The sequence below is a fragment of the Lissotriton helveticus genome, chromosome 12 (assembly GCF_964261635.1).
Source record: "Lissotriton helveticus chromosome 12, aLisHel1.1, whole genome shotgun sequence".
NCBI classification, from domain to species: domain Eukaryota; kingdom Metazoa; phylum Chordata; class Amphibia; order Caudata; family Salamandridae; genus Lissotriton; species Lissotriton helveticus.
In genome coordinates, this window is record NC_136073.1 from 279,116,634 (window position 1) to 279,140,244 (window position 23,611).

The window sequence follows — 23,611 nt, forward strand, 5'->3', positions numbered from 1 at the left end:
AAGGCTGCGGACTGCAAGATCTGCCGCACCTTTTCCACCAAGACCCTCCGGGATCGTGAGGGTAGGCTTCTGACCTGGCTCCAGAAGTTGAAGTCCAGAAAGGACACAGTCTCCAGTGAAAGTGAGGACTCTTCATCTGCGTAATCTTCTAGAACATGGGTACTCACGGGGGCGTGGCTACAGCGCCGACCGGGATGGCTGCGTGAGCGAGTTGCTCCGCGCCATGCCCCGTCTCTTCTCCGGCTGACCGTCGCCCCGAGCTGCCTGGCGGCGGGATTCGTGGTCCAGGGGGCTGGTGACCGGTGGAGGAGCGTTTGGCTCCGTCGGGACCCTGGCCAGTGGCTGCGGGCGGACCTGGTGCTCGGCGCGCCTGCCGAGCGGACGAAGCCAAGATGGCGGCGCCGACTCCCTGAAAGCTCCGGGAGCAGAGCAGTGTGGCGCACTGGGGCGGTCATAGGCTCCGGCGGAGCATTTGAGCAGCTGTGTGCAGAGCGGGGGCTCATCGGAGGGGAGCCCGGCGGAGCATTGCCGGTGTATGCGGCGTGTGTGGCGCCCCTCCCCCACCTGCTACTGGGACGGCAGAGGAGCGGAGCCTGCACTTGCGCTGGGCCAGCGAGGGCACTGCTGACCTAGGAGGCCGCCCACACACTGGCCGACACACCATAAGGGCCGACGGGTCATAGGAGTGGACAACTGGCCGGTGGGGAGCTGGGGGGGGCGGCCGCCCACGGCGCCTCGACATCCCGGTGCCTGGTGGATTGGAGGTGGCTGTCGGCCCGATCAGAGGCGGGGGTCCTGCCCGCTGGGCGGTGAGGACGCGCCGAGCTGGTGGCGTGGTGCTGGGCCCTACAGCGCGTAGTGTCACGAGGGGGCCGGTGTAGCCCGGGGCCTCGCCGGATTCGCTGTCCGCCCCTTTCGTGGACTCTGCTCCCCCTAGCCCTGGTGGGCTGCGGGTGTTTCCTGAGTGGCTGCGGGACACCGTGGAGCGCACTTCCAGCCGGGATCTGATCGGAGGACTGTGCGTGGGGTGCAGTTGGCGCCGCGAACACCCGCTTGTCCTGAAGATTGGTGCGCTTGAGGGGGAGCTCAGCTGGGTGATTCTGGTGGGCCTCGCCTTTGTTCGGAGGGGCTGCTCGTGGGGCCGAGTAATTGCATCCAAGATGGCCGCACAGGGGAATGGCGACGCCGAGCCATCTGGACTGGGGAGCCGGAGGCAGGAGGATGTGGCTGGCGGCTCCCAGACAGAGTCCTCGCCGCAAGAACAGAGGCTCAACCTCCGCCTTGACGCAATCTTGGCCGCGATAACCGCTACGAAGGAGGAGCTGCGCCAGGATATTGCGCAGGTGGCGTCCGGGCTCGGCCTGTTGCGGGCGGACCACACCAAGCTTTCGGACCGGGTGAAATCCAATGAACAACTGCTCCAGGAACTGAAACCGGCGGTGGTCACGGCGGAGCATAAACTCGATGACGTTGTCCTTCGACTGGCGACCTTGGAGCGTAGGGTGGAGGACGCGGAAGGCCGCAACCGCCGGAACAACGTGAGGGTGGTGGGGCTTCCGGAGAAGATTGAGAAGGATGATGCAGTGGCCTATTTGGAAGACTGGTTCCGCACTGTGGTGGCGCCTGAGGGCCTTTCCCCCTTCTTCTCCCTGGAAAGAGCGCATAGGGTACCCGCGAAGCCTCCCTTGGAGGGCCGACCGCCTCGGCCGATGGTGGTCAGACTGCTGCACTATAAGGATCGGGATCTGCTGATCCAGAAGGCGAGAGATCGTGGGCCCTTCCAGGTGGACAACAGCAAGGTGACACTCTTTCCGGACTACACGCAAGAGGTGCAGCGGAACAGGGCTTCTTTCCTGTCGGTGAAAAAGGAGCTGAGAGAGGAGGGGATTCAATATTCCTTGCTTTTTCCAGCCAAGCTGCGGATCGTCGTTGATGGCAAGACTCAATTTTTCCAAACGCCCGATGAAGCTTGGTCCTGGCTGGAACTGTATCGAGCGGGGACGGATCGGGCGCACAGGCCAGCCAGAGATCGGGAACAGCCGGTCAGGGTCAGGAAGTCGCAGCGCATCCGCTCCCGGAATCGACGCCAACGGGCCGAGCGAGAGGCGCAAATGCTGGCCGATAGACGGAGTGCGTTGGAGGCCACAGCGAGCATAACGGGGTCGCAGCAAGAGGACGCCTCCAGGGGTTCGGCTTCGGAGAGTGAAGGTTTGAAGACTGGTGATGAGGACTCAGAGGTGGGGGGAGCGCTGGGGCCGGAGGTTACTCCACAGACATCCGATGGTATCTTTAATGGATGAGGCTTGTGGCGGCTGGACTTTGGCATGGCCTGGACGCTCCTGATCTCTCATGGACTGCCAGGTATGGGGCTGCATTAGCAGCACGGGGCTGTGGGCGCGGGGTGGTTGCTCTGTCGTCCTGGTTCGGGGCTCCATAGTCCCCATCAGACCCCTAAGGTCTTCTGTGGTGTCGACCACAGTTTAGTGTGATGTGTGGGGTGTTTGAGGTTTGGAACGGGGCTGAAGCTGGGTTACTAGGCCCTGTCCTGGGGAAGGGGAGGGTGGGTGTTGTAGGGGATGTTTTGAGGGGGTTGTACAATTGCTGCGATGCGGGTTACATTTCTTGGCGCGTGCTACTGTTGGGTTTGATGCTCTATGGGGACGTTACCTAATTTGAAATGTGTCACATGGAATGTCCGGGGTCTTCGTACTATGGTCAAGCGCCACAAGGTGCATGCCTACTTGGTGAGGCGGGGCGTCCAGATAGCGATGCTTCAGGAGACTCACTTGACGCAGCAGGAATGCGGGGCTCTGCAGAGGAGGTGGCGGGGCCAGGTGTTTGGCACGACTTACTCGGCGTTTGCCAGGGGAGTGTTGATCTGGGTCAGAGCAGGCACGCCATTCCAGGTCACGAGTCAGAAAATAGATCCGGAGGGTCGTTATGTAGTGGTGGAGGGACGGCTATATGGAAGGGAAGTTGTGCTGTGTACCATTTATGCCTCCAACGCTGAGCAGGCCCACTTTTTTGAGAGCTTGTCGCGCTCACTGGCGTGCTACTTGGCAGGCCCTATCCTCCTGGCAGGGGATTTTAACTCTATTACGGATGTGCAGTTGGACAGGTCTCACCCGCCTTTGGTGGACTCCCCAGTGCGCAGACTTGCAACCCGTAGGCGGGACTGGCAGGAAAGGTGGGGCTTGGTGGATGTATGGAGGGCGCAGCACCCCGACACTCGGGATTACTCCTATTTCTCGGCGCTGCATGATCTGCATGTTCGTTTGGATTCGGTGCTGTGTTGCGAGTCTTTGGCGAGGGTGGTGCGGCACACTGAGTACTTGTCTAGAACCATCTCGGACCACAACCCGCTGCTGATTTCGGTGCAGTGGCAGTTGGCGAGATCGGCGGTCCCCACATGGCGACTCCGCCCGGAGACGTTGGAGGACCCGGCGTTCTGCGATACGGTCCGTCAAGGCGTTGACGACTATTTCGCGGTCAATGCTGGGTCGACGGCGACCAGAGCGAATGAATGGGATGCGATGAAAGTGGTGGTGAGGGGGATATGTATGGGCCGGTTTCTGACTGTGAGGGGAACCGTGCTGTCTGACCTCGCGAAGGCGGAGACGGTGCTGAGAGAGGTGGAACTGCAACGTCCGGAGAAGCCTGAGCTGCAGGACAGCCTGTTGCGTGCTAAGGAAGCGGTGGCGACTGAGACTGAGAGACTGCGGTGCTATGACTATAAGTTGTATGCGGTGAAAGTGCATGAGGAACGTGATAAGGTGGGCACGCTCCTTGCGAAGTTGGCTGATCCGAACCCTAGGGGTTGTTCGGTGCTGAGTATACGAAGGGGAGATGGGGTGGTGGTTTGCTCGCAGTCCGCGGTCCTGGAGCGCTTTCAATCCTACTACACGGGCCTCTATACCAGCCACCTCGAAGTGGAGGCCGCGGACATTAGCGATTATTTAGATCAGATTCCTCTGCCGGTATTGGATGAGGAGGGAGCCCAGGGTATAGGGGGCCCTGTCACCCTGGCCGAAATTAGAGGGGCGATTAGCCATATGGCGAGGAATAAGACCCCAGGGGTGGATGGGCTGCCGATCGAGTTCTATGCCAAATTTATCGAAGTACTGGCGCCCAGGCTGCAGGCTGTATATGCGGAGGCGAAAGAGCTGGGGCGACTGCCTGATTCTATGACGGAGGCGCTGGTTGTGCCCCTGCTGAAACCGGGCAGGGATGCTTTAGATGTCGCTTCTTTTCGTCCGTTGTCTATGTTGACTGTGGATTATAAGATTCTGAGCCGTATCCTGCCCACCCGTCTCTTGCCATTGATGACCTCTTTGGTACATAGGGATCAGGCGGGATTCATCCCCTCCAGGAGTACCTCGATGAATATCCGTCGGCTGATCGGGGTCATTGATAGTGCTGCCTTGTCGGATCCGGGCCCGGTGGTGCTGGCGGTTGATATTGAAAAAGCGTTTGATAGTCTGGAATGGGATTTTTTAGATGGTGTGCTGTTGAAGTTCGGGGTCGGGGAAGGGTTCCGAGGCTGGACAAGAGTGCTCTATTCATCGGCCAAGGCACGGGTGCGGCTAGGGACACTGGTCTCCTCGGTTTATCCGGTATGTAGGGGCACGAGGCAGGGCTGCTCGCTATCCCCTTTGCTCTTTGCTCTGGCGATGGAACCCTTAGCTGCACAGGCAAGGCTGGGAGTTGTTTACGACGGGATTGCGCAGGGACTTGACTCGCATTATATATCGTTGTACGCTGACGACCTATTGCTGTACCTCGCGGACGCTGGAGGAGCTCTGGAAGGCGCGGTGGATATGCTGGGCAGGTTTGGGAGGCTGTCAGGCCTCAGGGTGAACTGGACTAAAACTTGTGTGTTTCCGCTGCGGAAGGCCACGCTCTGCCCACAGCTCACGAGGCCTGTGATGTGGGAACCATCCTGTTTTCTGTACCTAGGGGTACGCATCTACCATGCCACAGCGGACCTCCTTGAGGGGAATGTGGGACGCTGCATTAGGGCGTTGAGAGGTAGTATGGACTTCTGGGCCTCCCTCCCGTTATCTGTATTGGGCCGAGTGGCGCTGTTGAAAATGGTAGCACTCCCGAGACTGCTCTACTATTTTAGAACGTTGCCGGTGTGGATCCCGCAGGGCATCTTTAGGGAGCTGAGGACGATGGTGACTGGTTTTCTCTGGGGCCACGGTCGCAGACGGGTAGCACTGACCACCCTGCTGAGACCCAAGTGTGAGGGAGGGATGGCCGTCCCCGACTACGAGTTATACTATTTGGCGGCGCAGCTCCAGGTCCTGACGCAGAATGTGGCCAGAGAATTCAGGGGGCCCGAGGTTGGCCGGGGGGTCGGCGTTCAGAGGCAGGTCTTGTCGTCTATCGTGATGCAACAGAGACTGGCCAGTAGGGAAGTCACGATGGAGGAGTGGACCCTCAGATTGTGTTGGAACAGATATATGAAAAGGGCTGGGAAGCGCCGGCCGTACGCCCCGGAGATTCCGTTGGGTATGCTCACTGTCTTGCCGCACGGGGGTGATTGGTCCCGATTGTTGGAGTGGGAGGACCTGGGCTTGCAGATGGTAGGTGACCTGTATGTGGATGGGACGTTGGCCCCGTTCCAGACGTTGCAGGAGCAGTTCGGCCTGCCGAATGGTTCCTTCTTGCTGCATGCGGCGGTGGTCGCGGCTCTGCGGAAGCACTGGGGGGGCGGATTGGCTGAACCAGAGGTGTCGGCGGTGTGCCAATATGTGGTGATGGCTGCGGGCACCGTCAAGGCGGTGACCTGCCTCCACAATAGGATGCTGAACGAGGGTCTAGCTCCGCTGGTCGAGTTGAAGTCGCGTTGGGAAGCCAGCATCGGTAAGCCTCTTCCGGACTCTGTTTGGGGTCAGGTGCTACACAGGGCCTGGAAAGAGACAAGGAATGCAAGATTCCAACAGGTGCATTATTTTGTGCTCCATAGGGCGTATTTGACCCCGGAGAGGTTACGTCGACACTTCCAGGTGCATGACGCCATGTGCCCGAGATGTTTGGAGCCCGGGGCAGATTTTGACCACATGCTGTGGGGTTGCCCGAGGTTAGGAGACTACTGGGCCGAGGTGGGGGACCTCTTGAATGCTGTCACGGATCGGGAGGTGGACTTTGACATGGCCGCATGCCTGCTTCTTTGGTTCCCGCATACCAAAAAGACCAAGGTGCCGAGTAAATTCATTGGGTTGGGTCTGATACTGGCGCAGCGAGAACTCACTTGGCATTGGAAGTCTAAAGAGGGGCCGTCTGTACGGAGGTGGAGGAACGAGTTGGTGAAGTGGTCGGGCTGTGAGTGTGTGTCACGGATGCGCCAGGCGACTAGAAAGGGTAATGAGAGGAGCTTGGATCTGGCACGGTCATGGGAGATGGTGGTGCAGGCATTGAGGGACCACTTAACTGACGGCGACGAGACTGATCAGTTATGAACAAGGATTCCATGTGACCGCTTGTTCGTTACAACTTCCTGATAGTTGTCACCCTAGAGCAGGTAGGGCCTGGAGATACCCGCGTTAGCAGCAGTTGGGGGGGGGGGGCTTAGAGTAGGAGTTGTGGGGTGGGGTGGGTTGCCAGCGACTTCCCGGAACCGGATGGCCCAGGAACATAGTCGGGTTGATTTTGTGATATGACATTGCAGTGACATGGGATTGGGTGGGGAGGAGGTGGTTGGTTGTTTTGGGATAAACGCAGAAACGAAGTGCTGCACTTGACCCGTGTCCTGCATTGGGCATGCACCGAGGTGCCTCCAGCGAACTGCTTCATTGACGCGCCGCCCAGCCTCCGGGATGTGGGCTAATCGGCTGTGTATTAAGTTGCTATGATGCTGCATGATGGGACCCGCTGGTACTTGGGTTGGTTTGTTGGTTGTGTTTCTTCCTGATTCTGCAATAAAAAATATATTTAAAAAAAAACATGGGTACTCACAAACTTTCTCTCAGGGGCCAAATTTACAGTTTGGTTTGTGTCCGAGGGCCACACTGATGGGGGCGGGGTCAGTGCGGGAGGGGGCGGGGCTAGAGCAATAAAAAAAACTGACCATGAGGTTGATCACAGGTCCCTGCAGCCGACGCCTCAGCCGACGTCTCCGTCCACTGAGCCACCAGACCTGGCATACACACATCTCTCGCTCTTTCTCTTTCTCTCTTGGTCTCCCTCTCTCGCTCTAGCTCTCTCTCTCTTTCTGTCTCTCCCTCCCTCTCTCCCTCTGTCTCCCTCTGTCTCACTCCCTCTCACTCCCTCTCACTCCCTCTCACTCCCTCTCACTCCCTCTCACTCCCTCTCTCCCTCTGTCTCACTCACTCTCTCACTCTCTCTCTCTCTCCCTCCCTCTCTCTCCCTTTCTCTATCTCTCTCCCCCTCTCTCTCTCCCTCCCTCTCTCTCTCCATCCCTCTCTCTCCCTCTCTCTTCCTCTCCCTCTCTCTCCCTTTCCCTCCCTCTCCCTCCCTCTCACTCCATATCCATCTCCCTCCTGTTCCCTCCCTCTCACTCCCTCTCCGTCACCCTCCCTTTCCCTCCATCTCACTCCCTCTCCGTCTCCCTTTCCCTCCCTTTCCCTCCCTTTCCCTCCCTTTCTTTCCCTCTCACTCCCTCTCATTCTCCCTCCCTCGCCGTCCCCCTCCCTCTCATCTCACCCTGCCTGTGTGTCAGCCGGGGCGCACACACACTCACAGCCGCAAACAGGGTTGTGAATAGATAACACCTACAAAAACATAAGATTTTTTAAAACAAATATAGCGCATAATTTCTGGAAGCCATCGGGTCAAATCTAGAACGAATAGTCGGCGCTGAATCAATAGTACATACACTACTTTAACCAAATAAAAGCTGGGCAATCCTTCTTAGTAAAACCTGACCTGTGCTATAAATGTGTTGCTGAATATGAAAGAGTATTCGAAATCTTACAGGCATCCAGGATAGGGAAAGTGCTAAATTACCTTGTTTGGGTTTAAAACCGATTACATGCAAGAAGGTTACTCAAAGCTGCAGTAGCATTTGTTAGCGCTCATTATTTTTGGACAAAAATTTAAATCGGAATTTTCTTTTGGGTGGTCTTACATTCCATGGTAGACCCTGAATGTGGGGCAATAGACTGAGCGAGTGAGAAGCGCCGATTAAGTAGGTAGTTTTCCAGCTAAAGAATGTGCTTTTCTTTTGAGGTGTGCATATGTTTATAAGAAAACATGTGGGAATTCGCCTGCCAACTTCAAGACAGTGATCAGGGCTACAGTGCCTAAGGTAGCTGCTCCGATATTCATACTCGCTAACGAGTGCTTGGCAGCTTTCCTGAGAAGAAATACAGTGTGCGGGAAAATGAAGCACTGGCTTTTCGATGAATTTAAAAAAAGCGTCTTAAAATACTGACTGCCTAATACTTTGAAAATAGTTGGCTGGTGCGTGGTTGGGAACTGTTTTTGCTAATTTCACCTGAGGATTGAATAATTACCAAATACAAAAGGGGTTTCCTCCCTCTCACTCACTCTCCCTCCCTCTCCGTCCCCCTCCCTCTCATCACACCCTGCCTATGTGTCAGCCGGGACACACACAATCACAGCCGCACCCGAGCACTAAACAGGTCTTTAAAAGACCATTTTCATGTTAATGAGGCCTTATTATTATTATTATTATTATTATTATTATGTTTCTTATATAGCGCCTGAATCGACCCCCGAAGGGGTATCTCCGCGCTTGCCTTGGGAACCCGTCCTGGCTTTTCCCTGTGAGATAGCCCCTACAGGGCATCCCCAAGGTGAAAGCCAGGCATCCCGCCGCAGGGGGCCGTTGTGGAGATTAAGCAAGCTTAATGCCCAGAGTTGCAGAGTGTGAACCCATGATTAGGTCAGGCACCGAAGCGAGAATTATCGAGTCCATGGACATTTGAGCTCAAGACCCTGCCGCGTCGGGAATTGAACCCTGGTCCCGGGTCTGACCTCTGCTTCAGGGTCTGCCTGCTCTAACCAGTGAGCCACACTTCTCCTTGATGTATTTCACCTCTTCTTAGGCCCCTGCAGCTTTACTCTGGCTATCGCTGGGATCGCCCAGCCCCCACAGAGCAGCAGAGTCTCTCACGCTGCTGCAGACACTCTTAAAAAAAATAATTTCAAACACAGGTATGATGTCTCAAGGTCCGCGGGCCGCCACGGAAGGCTTGCCGGGCCGCCACTGGCCCGCGGGCCGTACTATGAGTACCCATGTTCTAGAAGGTCAGTCAAAAGGGGTAGGGTTTCCCCTTCTCCTTCTGTGGAGCGTTCTTCTAAGGCCTCAAAAAAGACCCCCAGAGAGTCTGAGAGCCAAGGTCCAGGCGAATCTCCTCACCATGGTGTAAAGGAGAGGGTAGGACCATCTACGCCTTCTATGGGGATAAAGACTGATCAAGCCTTCAAAAAGCCTTCAAAAAGCCCTCTTCCCAGACTTCTGGAAAATCTGACAGAAGTACCAAGTCGTCGACGATGAAGGCGTTGTCGACGAAGGCCTCGTCAAAGGAATTGAAGCCTGCTCTTAAAATGGTGCCGTCGACGGGCTCGTCGACGGGATAATCGACGTCGACGGGATCGTCGACGAAAAAAAACTCGTCAACGGCAGTGATACCAGTGTCGACGAAGGCACCGACTACGGCAGCGACGTCAACGGGGATGTCAACGACGACAACGTTGACGAGGATGTCGACGACGGCAGTGACGACGAAGGGTTCGTTTATGGTGGTGACAACGACGGCAGGAGCGTCGACGGTCTCGTCGTCGACGGCATCAACGACACCCATCTCGTTGTCTAGTGTTCTTTCATTGACTACTTTTATTCCGTCGACGACGACGGAAATATTGACAACTCCATTGTCGACGGGATCGTCGACGATTTTGTCGTCTGAAAAGAGGATTACCATCTCTATGACAAGGATCACACCGGACATGACATCTCCTAGGAGAGTTACCCCCTTGCCTCCAGCTCTGCTTTTAGAGAAGGATGACGATGAGTCAGAAGATGATGAACAGGACTCGTATGGCTGTGCAAATAGTCCTTCCCAGCTTCTGGTCAAATGTCAGGAGACAGTTTCTGATGGAGAGTACAGCCAGGAATGTGGTTATCACCATCATCATTCGTCCCAGCCACAACAGTACTCGAAACAGGACATGGTATCTGTTCCTTCATCATTATTGCAGGACCTTCACAATATGCTGCAAGACTATAAATCAAGTTGTTCACAACCTGCTGCACCTACCGTTCCTACTATGCAGGACTTGCCTGCCCCTGCGGCTCCGCCAATGGCTGCTCCTGAAATGCCATCTCAGGTTCCATCTCGGCCACAGACTCCGGTTCCACAAGAGCCTTCGGTTCCATTGGACACCCATGATGATTCATCGGAGGACGATGAAAATGTTGATGAAAGGCCTGATCAAGGGTTGGAATGGGATGAGTATGTCATTCCTGACCCAGCATCTCTGTGTCCGGATACGGTGGACTTAGGGGGGTTTCACAAGCTAATGGAGAGAGCGGCTGGCAGATTCAAACTATCTATGCCTTCTACTTCCACTGAGTGTTTTTTATATGATTTTAAAGAACCTTATAGGAAGGTAACGAGATCCATCCCTATTGTTCAACATCTGTGGGATGAAGGCCTTAAGGCAATGAAAAATCCAGCGACGGTGGTCCCTGTACTATCGCGCCTCGACAAAAAATACAAAGCGCCTGAGGATGGTCCGGCGTCTTTGGCGGGGCACCCTCGACCGGACTCGGTAATCTCACAAGCGGCACAAAGGAAGTCTCGCAACCCCTCGGCTCCTTTGACGACTCCTCCGGATAAAGAGGGCAGGAGGCTGGATAACGCCAGAAAAAGATTTTCTTCAATGGCGAGTCTGTTGGTGAGAGCAGCTAATGCCTTGGCGATATTGGGCAGGTACGATAGCCAACTTTGGTGTGATATCTCGCCACACTTAGATCAACTTCCTCCGGAGTCCAAGACAGAGGCAAAAAAGATCTTGCAAGAAGGGGAAGCAACGTCAATAGAAGTCATAGACTGTGCCATTGATATTACCACGACAGCTTTTCGTTCCTTGGCTGGAGCTGCAGTTCTTCGTCGCCAGGGGTGACTTAAAGCGACCTGGTTCAGGCCCAAAATCCAAAATAAGATCTTGGATTTGCCCTTTGATGGAGAAGCACTATTTGGTAAGCTGATTGATGACATCCTCCAAGAAATTAAGAAAGATACTGAGACTGCTAAGTCTCTGGGTTCGCTTCAGTACCGCAAAGCTCCTTTTAGGGATTCCAGGGGCAAGAGCACTTCCTACAGAGGCTTTTATCAACAGCAGAGGTACTCATCATATGGCTCAGGTTCACAGCAGTACCGTCAACCGTACCAGCAAAGGCAAGGTCAGTCTTCAAATTGCTCAAGGCCTAACAACAGAGGGAAGCAGGCTTGCCAAGGGCGTGATGCGTCCAAAAGACAATAGCGGCCACCTGGCTCTTCCTACTGTACCCACCTCTGCAAAATCATCAGTAGGAGGCAGGGTTTCACAATACCTTCGAAATTGGTCCAAGATAACATCAGACCAATGGGTGCTTAACATCATTCGAAAGGGCAATACTCTGGAATTCACGCAAATCCCACCATCCAAGCCCCCTGCTGCCATTCCTTCAAAACATCTGCGGCTCGAGGTTCATCAGATGCTACTGAAAGGAGCAATAGAGCCGGTTCCCTCCGCCCAAAGAGGAGAAGGATTCTATTCCAGGTTCTTCCTGGTAAGGAAGACGCTAGAGAAATGGCGCCCAATTTTAGATCTCAGGGAGCTCAACACCTATCTCATCTCCCTATCCTTCCGGATGGTCTCTCTTCAAGACATTCTACGTCTTGTCAGTCCAGGGGATTTCATGGCCACGCTCGATCTCGAAGATGCGTACTTTCACGTACCAATTCACCCGCACACAAAAGGTTTCTACAATTCACAGTAGCCAAGAGCCACTTTCAATTCAGGGTTTTACCCTTTGGACTTCGCTCAGCTCCGAGTATTTTCACGAAGGTGCTGGCACCAGTAGCTGTGTTTCTACAGAAGAATCATTTGCAGGTCTTCCCTTACCTGGACAATTGGTTGCTGAAGGCTCCGTCCAGGGAGGCTGCGAGGGAAGCGGTCAACACGTGTACAAACCTCTTCCAGAATTTGGGTCTCACGCTAAATAGGGAAAAGTAATCTCTGGTTCCGTCAAGGACAGCACTCTTCCTGGGAGCCATCTTGGACTCTAATCTCATGAAGGCATTCCTAACCTTGGAGAAACAAGAAAAACTGCAAACCATGGCGCTAGACTTACGAAGAAGGTGTCTTTCAGTACGCCGTTACAAATCCCTTCTGGGGGTAATCTCTTCATGCATTCCTCTGATTCCACACTGCAGATTGAGGATGCGTCCTCTTCAAGAGCAACTGGACATCCAGTGGAGACAGGTTCACGGGTCGTTCGACGACAAGGTGACCATCACCACTGCAATGAAAAAAGCTGCTGTGTGGTGGGCACAGCAGGAGAACTTGTCCCAAGGTCTATCCTTCGTAAGCGATCCATCTCCTCAGGTTGTGACGACGGATGCGTCATTGGACGGTTGGGGAGCAGTACTACAGGACCTGCATGTCATTGGGCATTGGTCTCCTCAGACTCGTCGGCTCCACATGAATCTCTTGGAGCTCAGGGCAATCAAACTGGCTCTTCAGGCTTTTCTCCCTCGTCTAAGAGGTTCAAAAGTTCTCATCCAGACGGACAACAACACGGCCATGCATTACGTGAACAAAGAAGGGGGAACCAGGTCTCTTCTGTTGTCTCAGGAAGCTCAAGAAATCTGGGAATGGGCGATCCAACATGGGATTTCACTACAGGCGGAGCACCTGCCAGGAGTTTTAAACGAAAATGCCAACAGACTAAGCAGGTCATCCTCAGTCAGTCACGAGTGGGAACTGAACCAACAAGTTCTGGACAAGGTCTTCCAACAGTGGGGCAAGCCTGCGATAGATCTATTTGCCGCACCGACCAACAAGAAATGCCAGTCTAATACAAGCAGGCTTCACCACCGAGAGTCATTGGGGAATGCGCTTTCGCACATCCATCGACGTAGTGATCGGAAGACAAGCACCAAACGCAGTCCTCGTGCGGATCAGTGATGGACATCTGCTTCCCATACTCCCTGCAGGGCTTGAAACCAGATTTCCTCCCAGTCATCTTCGAAAGGAAACGAGAAGAACAGACAAGAACAATTATAACAACAATGTAACTACGGAGAGTCCCAAGAAACCGTTGGCGTCGACGGCGCGGAAAAAAGGGAACTGACGTCATCACGCCGACGAGGCCCTACTATGGATACAGTGACGTCAGCGGGGTCGCGAGCCGAGTCGTACCCTCTGTGACGTCGTCCATGACCTCACCGGCGTGGAGAGCTACAAAAGTTTCCGATTGGCTGCTGCGCAGGGGATTTTCACAAGGTGAGGGATCCACTGGCAGATGTATCTATCAGAATCCCTCGCTAGCTCGATCACCCGGGGAAAGAGGATTCCAGATCCGACGAAAGAATTAGAATGTCGTCTGCATACAGGGCTACCTTCCTCTCCCATGAGCCGCTCTTGAATGTTGTAATTGCTGGTTCTTCCCTAAGACGCTGAGCAAACTGCTCTATATATAAATCAAAAATGAGGGGGGCAGCCCTGTCTGGTTCCTCTTTAAATTTTTAATGGTCTAGTCGTTATGCCATTTACCACCAGCCTAGCTGAGGGCTCGCTGTATATAAGGCGGATGGTACTGCAAAATTTTGGCCCAAGATTCAACTTCTCCAAAACCACTATGAGGTATTTCCAATCCACCCTATTGAATGCTTTAGTTGCATCCAATGTCATTGCAGCCGAAGGAAGAGAAAAGGTGGAGGCAAAATCTATTGCACCAATAAAATCCTGAGTGAGGTCAAAAAGATGTCTACCCTTTACGATGCCCTTTTGATCGGTGTGCAACAGCTCACCTGCTATGCCCCCTAATCTGTCCGCTAATATCTTGGAGGAAACCTTGTAATCAGGATTCAACAAAGATATTGGCCTGTATGACCCACATTTTGTAGGGGGTTTACCTGGTTTTAAAATTAGGATAATATTTGCTTACCCCCTTGTAGTGGGTGGTTGGACTCACTCTACCAGAATTTTATTAAACACCTCAACCATGAAAGGGATAATTGTTTCACCTAATTTCTTATAAATTTCCGCAGGGAGGCCATCTGGCCCTGCAACTTTAACCCTTTTTACAATCGAAAAGAGCCTTCCTGACTTCTTGAAGCCTGTTTTATACTGTGTAATTCTATTTTAAAATTATGACATTTACAATGCCTTCCGTCACACACTTGGTCCCCGTGGCACTGTAAGTAAACAAGCCACTATTCCTCACTGCATTAAGGATTTAATTCTGTGACTTTATGGTCACACAAAGAAATTAGCAGTGATCACATTAGGTAACTGACATTTCAAAAGGTAAAAGAGTGTATTTCCCTTTGATTAGTTTAACTTTCATTTATTTTTATTTTGAGGTGTGTGCGTGTTTTTAATATGTAGTTACCTGAAGGTAGAAAACGAAAAGCGGATTTTTTTTTCTTCTTTTTTTGCCGTGTCTTTAGCTCAGTCTCCACACTCCCTGAACCTGCCCCATGCGGCTCAGTACTACTTTCCTCACACTTTCTTATGGACTTTAAGTGATGCATGTAAAAAAAGACAGCCTAGAAACTAGCCTTTCCCTGCTTCCAGGCTATCTTCATTTACATGTAATGGCAGACCCATTTTACCCCCCTGGGAACAAATCCATGTCCCTTCAGAGGGGCGCCCCCCACAGTTTGAAGACCACTGCCCTAAGTGCTATTTGCTTCTAAGCGCTACTTTATTTTTTCTCAAAACAAACGTTATTGAGTTTACATCGTACCATCTGAGCAACAGCCCTGCATGTACACATTACCACATCGGATAAGTCAAGAGTACCAAAGTTCTTATACAAGATCAATGTCAATAACCGATATACCAATAAAAACTTTTAAAACTTTGCGCAGACCATTCCATCGCCCGTAAAATTCGATAAAAATCTTTAAGGTATTATGTCACCTAAAGTATGATATTGAATGTGTCGTGCTGTGTCTTGGGAGGAACTGGAAAACACATGCATCAGGGGGTCTGGGAGAGAAGGGGGAAAGATCTATGCCCCTGTAATCTGCCCTTCGGGATCATATTTTCCTATGCTTTAATGGACAGCCTCTCGCCTAGAAGACCGCAATCTCTGCACCCGTACATCTATCCAGTTCTGTTCGCCATTTTATTATCGTCCGGGGGGGATGTTCCCTTCCATAGTAGTGCCACGCTAAGCGCTACTTTTTGATTTATTCTTTAAACATTCATAACTCCGGTTCTACTGATTGGATTTTTGTCGTTTTGGTCTTGTTTTCCTCATTAAAATATATTCTATTGTTCTAAACCTAGGAGGAGCATATTTTGTGGTGTTTTCATAGTGTTACTGTATGTGTGTTGCATAAATATTTACACACTGCCTCTTTAGATAACCTGACTGCACTTGTGCCAAGCAATCAGAGTGAAGCACAGGTTATCTTTTAGTTTCTATCTAGCTTACTGTGACTAGAGTGGTGGTTCCTGCTTGGACAGAGTGTGTACCTCTATCAACCAGATATCCCAGTTCTAACACTGATAAGAACTGAAAACAGCATTCTCATAGGGCCCTTATGAAGTCGTGAGCCTCGAGTCTGTTATCTATTCCCTTTTAAAGTCCCCCTCGTGGCATGAGGCTACATATCAATTATTGCGGAATCCGTGCAGTCTGTGACGCAGTTACTGCAGGCCACCTGTGCTGCGCAGGAGTTGTTTGTCACTGTTTCTTAAGGGGCAGTTTGTTTTTAGGTCTCGTCTATTCCATCCCGTAGGGATGATGGGCGAGATTTATAGTAAAACTTTTTATAAGTCTACCCAACTGCGGATCGCGTACAGTTCATATGAGCCAGGCGCGTGCACAGGAATCCGCTACCCCTACCCCTCCCACATAACAAGACAAGACAAGAACATCAAACCGACCGCGGCCGCTCTGATTCCATTTGCCACCAGCCACTTCACGCGCTCCACAGGTAATAAACAGGACCATCTGCTCGTGAATCGGAATGCTGGCATGGTTGCCCAGCCCCACTCCCAGCGCTCCCTTTCCTCGGCCATTCTATGGTTTCCAATACGTCTTACTAAAACCTAGAGTGCCACATGCATTCTTTTGTCGTCTCTTTGCTGCTCAGCTTCAATCGGTGCCCTCTACCACCCTCACTCTACCACCCTCACTCTACCGCCCTCACTCTACCGCCCTCACTCTACCACTCTCTCTCTACCGCCCTCACTCTACCACTCTACCGCCCTCACTCTACCAACCTCACGCCCTCACTCTACCGCCCTATTGCCCTCACTCTACCGCCCTCACTCTACCACTCTACCACCCTCACTCTACCCCTCTACCGCCGTCACTCTACCACACTACCACCGTCACTCTACCACACTACCGCCCTCATTCTACCACACTACTGCCCTCCCACCCTCACTCTACCACACTACTGCCCTCACTCTACCACTCTAGCATCCTCACTCTGCCACTCTACCGCCCTCACTCTACCACTCTAGCGCCCTCACTCTGCCACTCTACTGCCCTCACGCTACCGCTATACTCCCTCACTCAACCGCCCTCACTCTACCACTCTACTGCCCTCACTCTACCGCCCTCACTCTACCGCCTTCACTCTACCACTCTACCTCCCTCACGCCACTGCCCTCACTCTACCACTCTACCGCCCTCACTCTACCACTCTGCCGCCCTCACTCTACCACCCTCACTCTACCACTCTACCGCCCTCACTCTACCGACCTCACGCCCTCACTCTACCACTCTATTGCCCTCACTCTGCCACTCTACCACCCTCACTCTACCGCCGTCACTCTACCACACTACCGCCGTAACTCTACCACACTACCGCCCTCATTCTACCACACTACTGCCCTCCCACCCTCACTCTACCACACTACTGCCCTCCCACCCTCACTCTACCACACTACTGCCCTCACTCTACCACTCTAGCATCCTCACTCTGCCACTCTACCGCCCTCACTCTACCACTCTAGCGCCCTCACTCTGCCACTCTACTGCCCTCACGCTACCGCTATACTCCCTCACTCAACCGCCCTCACTCTACTGCCCTCACTCTACCGCCCTCACTCTACCACTCTACCGCCTTCACTCTACCTCCCTAACGCCACTGCCCTCACTCTACCACTCTACCGCCCTCACTCTACCACTCTACCGCCCTCACTCTACCACTCTACCGTCCTCACTCTACACCTCTACTGCCCTCACTCTACCACTCTAGCGCCCTCACTCTACCGCCCTCACTCTACCACTCTACTGCCCTCACGCCACCGCCCTCAAGCCCTCACTCTACCACCCTCACTCTACCACTCTAACGCCCTCACTTTACCACTCTACCGCCCTCACTCTACCACTGTACCGCCCTCACTCTCCCGCCCTCACTCTATCACTCTACTGCCTCACTCTACCACTCTACCGCCCTTACTCTACCACTCTACCGCCAACCGCCTATGGCCCTCACTCTACCGTCCTCACGCGCTCACTCTACCGCCCTCACGCCCTTACTCTACCACTCTACCGCCCTCACTCTACCACCCTCACTCTACTGCCCTCACGCCACCACCCTTACTCTACTGCCCTCACGCCCTCACTCTACCGCCCTCACTCTACCGCCCTCACTCTACCACTCTACCGCCCTCACTCTACCGCCCTCACTCTACCACTCTACTGCCCTCACTCTACCGCCCTCACTCTACCACTCTACCGCTCTCACTCTACCACTCTACTGCCCTCACTCTATCGCCCTCACTCTACTGCCCTCACTCTACCACTCTACTGCCCTCACTCTACCACTCTACCGCCCTCAATCTACCGCCCTCACTCTACCGCCCTCACTCTACCACTCTACCGCCCTCACTCTACCACTCTACCACCAACCGCCTACGGCCCTCACTCTACCGTCCTCACGCGCTCACTCTACCGCCCTCACGCCCTTACTCTACCACTCTACCGCCCTCACTCTACCACCCTCACTCTACCGCCCTCACGCCACCACCCTTACTCTACTGCCCTCACTACCACTCTACCGCCCTCACTCTACCACCCTCACTCTACCACCCTCACTCTACCCTCCTCACTCTACCGCCCTCACTCTACCCTCCTCACTCTACCGCCCTCACTCTACTGCCCTCACGCCCTTACTCTACCACTCTACCGCCCTCACTCTACCACCCTCACTCTACCGCCCTCACGCCACCACCCTTACTCTACTGCCCTCACTACCACTCTACCGCCCTCACTCTACCACCCTCACTCTACCACCCTCACTCTACCCTCCTCACTCTACCGCCCTCACTCTACCGCCCTCACTCTACCGCCCTCACTCTACCGCCCTCACTCTACCGCCCTCACTCTACCGCCCTCACTCTACTGCCCTCACTCTACTGCCCTCACTCTACTGCCCTCACTCTACCGCCCTCACTCCACCACTCTACCGCCCTCACTCTACCGCCCTCACTCTACCGCCCTCACTCTACTGCCCTCACTCTACTGCCCTCACTCTACTGCCCTCACTCTACTGCCCTCACTCTACTGCCCTCACTCTACTGCCCTCACTCTACTGCCCTCACTCTACCGCCTTCACTCTACCGCTCTACCGCCCTCACTCTACCACTCTACCGCCCTCACTCTACCACTCTACCGCCCTCACTCTACCACTCTACTGCCCTCACTTTACCGCCCTCACTTTACCGCCCTCACTCACTCTACAGCCCTCCCTCACTCTATTTATCGCCCTCCCTCTATCTATCGCCCTCCCTCCCTCTATCGCCCTCCCTCCCTCTATCGCCCTCCCTCCCTCTATCCCCCTCCCTCCCTCTATCTATCCCCCTCCCTCTATTTATTGCCCTCCCTCTATCGATCTATCGCATCACCACAGCATCACTCAGGGGCACAACAACATCACTATGCGCTACCACAGCATCATAGAACGCCACAGCATCACTTTTCGCCACCACAACATCACTCGGCGCCACCACAGCATCAATCTGTGCAACCATTCAACAACAACTGGTTCAAATATGTTCTCTCAATGTTTCAAGCTTTAATTCAAATGTCACAAAAAGATGTTAATATTTCACTTCTGTTCTTGGATTTTCGTCACAATAAAATACACTTAACATAATCTTCACAAAAGTTATTTACAAAAGTTTAAGCTATTGCCATTATAAATTACAATCACTTTTTTTAAGTATTAATTATTTAAAAAAATAGTCATTATTATTTGTAATATCAATACATCTAAGTCAAGTAAATACAACACATATTGCATTACAAATGCTATAGGTGTCACATTTGAGAAAGTTAGAACTATTGGAATTGTAAATGACTAAGGGGCATATGTAGGTAGGCGTTTGCGATTCGCAAACACTTCTTTGGTATGTAGGTGGCACTTAGCAAAATAAGGAATCTCAAAACTTGCAATTTCTTATTTTGCTTATAGCAATTAAGGAATCGCAATTTTGCGATTCCTTAAATGCTATGTAGGGGTGCCTTAAAAATTGCGATTTTGGCATAAGGAATCGCAAAATACCACCTACTTCAAGTAGATGGTATTTTGCGATTTCCTTTAAAAATGCATTTTTTTTTAAAATTCAAAGTGCCATGTGGCGCACAGACATGCCCTTAGGGCATGTATGTGCGCCACATGTACTTACAGGCACATTCCAGGGGTGCAACAGGTGTCCTTTGGACACCCTGGCACCCTTGGAATTGCGATTCTCAAATTGCGATTTTCTCACAGACAATCGCAATTTGAGAATGTATCCCCATTCATTCCTAGGCCCATAGGAATGAATGGGACACTCATTCCTTAATTGTGACTTGCAATTTGCTAATCGCAAATAAGGAGTGTTAGAGATTCGCAAAAAAATTGCGAATTATTACCTACATTCCATTTTGCTATTCTCAAATAGCAATTCCTTAAAAATCGCTATTTGAGAATCGCAAAATGGAAATTACCTACATATGCCCCAAAGCCAGACATGCCAACCCTCCCGATTCAGGCGTGAGACTACCGATTTCAGGGCTAGTCTCCCGTCTCCCGATTCCTGCAAGCAGAAACCCGATTCCACAGGGGTTTCAGCTGACAGGGCTTGGTATTGTGCAACGTGCTAATTCTTCCAGAAAAAGTCAGAGGGGCGATGCAGGAGCTAGGAGGGGTGAAAAACCAATTAAGCCTAATTAACAAGTGCATGGTCTTTTAAAGACCTGTGAAGTACTCGGGGCGGCTGTGTGTGTGTCCTTTTCAAGGGGGGGAGGGGATGGGGGGTGAATGCACTGCCAGCAACGGGCCAGGCCAGGAAGTGTTCAACACTTGCATCACCTTTGCTCTGCCTGCCATTGCGCTCCATGCTTCTGAAAGGTAAGAAAAAGAACGTGCATTTGCGTTTCAACTGTCCGATCCTGCAGCAACACACTTCCAAAGCCCACACATGATAGTAACCCGATTAGAGGCACCATTCTCCCGATTTTTAAACAAAATCTCCCTCTTTGCTCTTCTGAAATGTTGGCATGTATGCAAAGCTATTAATTTAGCTATTTTCAAAACCAACACATAAATACAAAATGTATCATTTACAGTACCAATAGCTCAAACTTTCCTAATGCGAGACACATTGCATTGCAAATGCTTGTTTTGCTTGTAGCTCTGCCTTTACACTGACTCCTGCTATGACTATTTGCTCGGGTCTCTCCCAGGCACTATCTGCAGAAGCAGTAGCTCGCGAGGGGCGCGCGCGTTTCAGCGAAAGTGTTTGTCAAACTATTACGGATGGGTTGGCCAACTGTTTACAAGCTGTAGGGGGCGATTAGCCCACTTCCGCCCCCCACCCCTCTCCTCAGCGGTCGGTAATCATCATGTCTCGCTCTACACCTCACAGGGCATCCTGGTGTGTAAACGCCTGGCTGCAACGCACAGCCCCCACCTCAGAGCAAGGCGGGCTGCCGCGCGTCTAGCGCCTCACTCACCTCACGCTGCCCTGCCCTCCCTCCTCCTGAAGCATCCTCTGCCCTCCCCTTCGCCCCCACCCTCCGCCGCCACCTCCTCCCGCAGCGCCTTGTCCCCGGGCCACGTCTGAAAGGGGTTCATTGTCCTTCCTCACCGGGGAGGGAGTACAGGGCAGCAGCCCCCGCGCGAGGGCAGGACTGCAGCCTCACCCCAAGTCCGGGAGAGCGCCGCGGATCCGGGTAGCACAGCGGCAGACCTCCAGGAGCCCCGAGGGAGGCTCAGCAACCTTCCGGCCACCCCTGGGGCTTGGAAAGAAGGCACAGGTCCCGTCGCAAAGACTCAACAAAATCCACTTCATTGAAAGTTTGGGGGCGGTGAGTATCTCATTCAAACTCATCCCTTCCTTTTTCTGTAGCATTCGCTCCCCGTTCAGTTCGGTGATGGACAAGAGGGGTGGGCGACTGGTGCGCCTCCTGTGTACTCTTCAAACTTTGCTTTCCTGGGTGGTGGCGAGAAGAGGGGGGCACGATGCATGTCTGCAGGGGTGAGGTGGCGTCGGTCGGAGGGAGGTGGTGGCAGCTGGGAGTGGTGTGCTGCTGTGGGGGTGCAGTTTGTGATATGTTTTAGGAATGGATTTGCCACAGGTCTGCACTCCTTGGCTTGTCTGTTTATATATGTGTGGCTGCGTGTAACATATTCACGGGGGTGTGCGCCCTTTTGATAATCTGGGGTACACTGAGATTGTTTTGAGATGTTTCTGAAAAGTGGTTTGCAAACAGTCTGGGCTGGTTTGGGAGTTCGGGGGGGTTTCTTAAATGTCCATGTCAGAAGCTCGACTATTCTTGTGTTTTTTCCGCATGCTGGTACGTGCGATCCTGCATTTACATGCATTTCAAAGCTTGAAGGCTCCAAAGAGGGTGAGATTGAGTTTTTTGGGAGGGTGACCCCACTGTAATCAAAGCACATGGGAAATATGTTGGAAGGTGAGAAGGATTTTCAGGGTGAGTGATTCCATTGACTTGTACAAGAAGCGTTTTGCTGATCTGTAAGGTCAAGGCCAGACGTTGGGTGAAACCCACCAAATCAGGCTCTGTTTCGAGGAATGCATTTAGGAATGGAAAAACACTAACTGGGGCACCAGATTACAGAGAAAAATCCTAAATCAGTGGAACTCCCTCTCTCAGCATCTGTGCTTGCAGCTCGCATCCTTAAATTTAGAAGGACCTGAAAAACCTTATTTTTTTAAAACAGGATTTTAGTAACTAGACTTCATATCAGCTCCAAGTGGTCGTGCTGCTTCTTGCAGTAATAGCTCCATGAACCTTTGATGACTATGCGATTTATCAATTGAATATTAATAATAACAAAGCATAGCAACCCACTCGCAAAGTGGAGAACTTTGAGATCTTTGTTTATGAGACTTTTTATGTTGGTTTTGTAAAGTGCGTTGTGATCGGGTGTCTAGAGTAATCTACGTTTATCATTGTAGATTTCTTAATTGCTTGTACCTGTTGTAGGAATAGTTCGATCGCGGGGCTTCTTTTTGTGATAGTGTGACATACGTAGTGTGCACTTGCGATTTTAGTGCAGTACAGCATCGTTTAGCTGTGTTTTGGAATTGAGCAATCCATGTACATGTGACTTGTATGTGGTGTGTTGCGACACCTGGTCCATGTGTGTTTGAGCACTAGCCTTCTGGCAAGCTTTTGGTGTCATTGGATTGATGTTAGGGTGATGTGCTTTGTTTGTTTCTGGAATATGGTGTCATAGTTGGGATGGTGTATGTGTTTTGGCTGTTATGAACAATGTGGATAGTCATCCAGGCTCACTCACGTTCTTGCTCGCTTACAGCTTAACCTAGTTATACTTAAAAAGGAGCTTGTTTCACTTGCTAGCCTGATGTGCTGGTATAAGGCGAGTAGAAGTTGTGAGGTGGTATGCATTTTGTTGGGTGAGTGGTAGGATAGCGAACGTTAATGTTGTATGATTGTGTACCTCTTCAAGGCAGTGTGGGTGTTGTTGCTGCATTGTATCTGTTAGTGTAGTGTGAGTGTTGGGGTGGTGTGTATTGGGTAGGTTGGGTGTTTGCTGTCGTGTGGTAGGGTAAGTTCAGTTGGTGTGAGCCCAGGGCGCAAGTCCTAAAAAAAGAAGTGGGGGACTAACCTAGTTAGGCAGCATGCAAGTGACATCACGGCGCGCGACATCGCAAAGCACAACATCACGGCGCACATGGCATCACATGAATTGACATCATAGAAAGTGACATCACAAGCCACTACTATACAGGAAGTGGCATCACAAGAAGTGACATCAGATCTAAAGCCCTCACATATATGTTTAGCAGGTCTATTGTGTATGTTTGAGCGCATTGCGAGGAATTTAGCACAGTGAGCTATGGACAATATGTGACTCCTACACCTTGCAATCCCCCAGTTTTATGTACCATATCCTGTACA

General features: G+C 52.2%; 1 protein-coding gene across 2 annotated transcripts in view; it reads left to right on the top strand.

Annotated features, from left to right (window-relative positions):
* The window catches only part of LOC144797704 (carbohydrate sulfotransferase 6-like), a 191,411-nt gene that overhangs the window by 27,206 nt on the left and 140,594 nt on the right, over window positions 1-23,611 (top strand). The window contains exon 1 of one of the 2 annotated variants that reach the window (XM_078668439.1): window positions 21,101-21,529. The exons of the other annotated variant lie outside the window; for it this stretch is intronic. The gene's annotated coding sequence lies outside the window, so the exon portion shown is untranslated. Of the gene's footprint in view, window positions 1-21,100; window positions 21,530-23,611 lie in introns of those variants that run through there. 2 annotated transcript variants of the gene reach the window in all.